Source organism: Penaeus japonicus, unplaced genomic scaffold (assembly GCF_977035675.1).
Source record: "Penaeus japonicus unplaced genomic scaffold, GWHDUDI00000001_assembly GWHDUDI00000030, whole genome shotgun sequence".
Lineage (NCBI taxonomy): Eukaryota > Metazoa > Arthropoda > Malacostraca > Decapoda > Penaeidae > Penaeus > Penaeus japonicus.
The window spans coordinates 7,527,355-7,529,854 of record NW_028234432.1 but is presented as its reverse complement, the minus strand read 5'-3'; the positions used below and the strand labels follow the sequence as shown (position 1 = coordinate 7,529,854).

The window sequence follows — 2,500 nt, the reverse complement described above, 5'->3', positions numbered from 1 at the left end:
ACCCTTGGGGATGAAATGAATCAGTAGCAAAATAAGACACTTTGTGAGTTAGAGGAAGATTAGAGGGATGGAATGATATACCATTGTGAAGGATACAAAGACAAGCCAGTCAACATTTTTTTTTTTTTTTTTTTTTTTTTTTTGTCTTTTGGTTCTTATCCTCTGGTCCTCTCTCAAGGCTAGAGGCTTTTGATATCTGCCCCTTTGTTTTCGGGTTGATACATTCAAAAGACGAAGGTGAAATAGCTTCTTTTTCCTTATGTTGGCTTCACTAAGTTAGGTGTTGAATATAGTGAGGCAAGGACCATACAATTCAAAATACAAGGAAAATAATGTATATATATATGTATTTTTTTTATACATATTTTTTGTTATTAGAGAATTTGCTTGTGAATAACTGGCCGTTCTAGGGAAGCTTTATGATTTCTCTTTATTTTCTTTATTTATTATGATTGTATTTTGAAGATATATATATATATATATTTTTTTTTTAAGAGAACAGTGATTACCAAAAATGTTTTGACATTCTCACCAAAAAAAAAAAATCATTTTGCTTTTTTTATGTCTTGCTGGTTATAAGTCATTTACAATAAGAAAATTCATTGAATATTTTTACTATAAGTTTGATTTAATTTTGATTCTCTCCAGAGCAGTCAAATTGGATGGTGATATGTAACATTACAACAGACTTCAAATAACCTCAATTTTTGTTACCCAGTAATTTCTCAGTATTTCCCCTTTCTTTCAAAGTAAGTGGGATTGTAACAATCGCTTCAGGTTGATTTCTGAAATTACTTTTTGTTTATTAGTGGTCAGAGTATTGAGGTGCCTTTTAGAGTGATAGTGACCACGACTTTGATTTCCGCACTAACGTCATTCCATCCGTGTATTATCATTGCTTTGCGTTAACTCAACGTATGATCAATCATACATTTGCGTGAATTTTTACTCGAGATACATTCCACGCTATGTGATCCTGTGTATCTTGGTGTGTGTGTGTGTGTGTCTACACTATAAGTTTGATGTAACATGGATTGCATCATCTGGAATGTGTGCAATTGCCAGATGCAATTAGTGGCATATGTACTGTTGTGTTGTGTTTGTGTTTTAAGAATAAGAACCAAATGAATGTATGGATAGAAGGCTGTGTTGTATTGCATGGGTGGATTAAAAGGCCATTCTGTTTCAATTAAGGTTAGGTGTGGCAAATTCTTAGCAAGAGTTGGGTAGATTTTTGTCAGAACAATGAATTCCAGAAATGTTTTCACATCTCACTCTCTTTTTTTCTTTTCTTTCCCTTTTTTTCTCATCTGTCATAGTATGTAGCCTATTTCTGTTCTGTCTGAAGTTTGGTATTAATTAAGAAAACTTGAATTGCTCTCATTTAATTCAGACAGACAAATGCATTGTCCAATTGCTTTAGGAAGAAGAATGTTTCCAAGTGAGGGACTTGCAAGGAAACGAAAGCAGTTCTGTCCCTTGAACGGTGTGATAGAATAGTAGTCACATACAGGGATGATATTAGACTGCAGCAAATATCCGCGTAGAGTGTATCATATTGATACGCAGTTATGAGTCTTGCACTATGAGTTTAGTTCATGTGATAGCTTTCACAGTGAGTATGAGATTTGTTGGAGATATGTAGCTACTATTATGGTGCTGAAATTTCTAAGCTAGAGTATTTGGATCTACTCTGTGAATGTAGCTTTCTTCTGCCATTTTGGTCTTTCATTACTCCTTTCTCTCTATGTTCCTAGTTTTCTCTACCTTATATTTCCTTTTCTTTTTCTTTTTATTATTGTTATTATTATTTGTAGCTTTGCTTTTCCTCTTCTTCCTCCTCTTCCTTTTTCTCTTCTTCTCTCATTCTCAAAGGTAATGTTCATTCCAGTGTGCACAGATTATGTCAAAGCCAACTAAGTTATTTATATGTATAACATCTGAATATTTCTAGTATATCATAAGTCATATGTGAGAATATTCAATTTACTATATTTTTATATATTTAAATGCCATTTGTACTGAGTGGTAGTGTACAGCCCAATCAAATGCTGTTTGATTTTTTTGAAAGTGTGACGAGATAAAATTAAAATTCATTCATATTAATACTATTAATTTGAAATTTATATTTTCTCTTTGATAAGAATGGAGAACTAAACATTTAAACAGAGTGTCAATTGTCTCCTATTTCTTCCCAAAAGAATTATAAAAATTATCAGCAAAAAGGAAGAAAAGAAGTACATGGAATTTTGACATATCAAGATTATTTTTTGCTTGAGAATTGCACAATTATGAAGTCTGGCCATCTTCATGGTGTGCAATAAATGACAAAAAATGGCAAGATGTACATGCACGTGAATTTGATATACAACTCTGATATCCTGACTGCAATTGCTTTATATTGCAATTGCCCAAAACCATAGCAAATGGTGTATGTTGCATTGCCATGTTAAACTTGTAATTGTATCCTTTTTATTCTGATTTAAAGTGTGGGTAATTG

The 2,500-nt window shown here is 32.4% G+C and overlaps 1 protein-coding gene across 2 annotated transcripts in view; it reads left to right on the top strand.

Moving 5' to 3' along the window:
- Pgant1 (Polypeptide N-Acetylgalactosaminyltransferase 1) overlaps nt 1-2,500 on the top strand; it is a gene marked incomplete at its 5' end in the record, with an annotated part of 19,302 nt that overhangs the window by 15,415 nt on the left and 1,387 nt on the right. For both annotated transcript variants that reach the window (XM_086554954.1, XM_086554955.1), the window contains 1 exon segment: nt 1-2,500. This exon segment is cut by the window's left edge and continues 1,035 nt beyond it; it is cut by the window's right edge and continues 1,387 nt beyond it.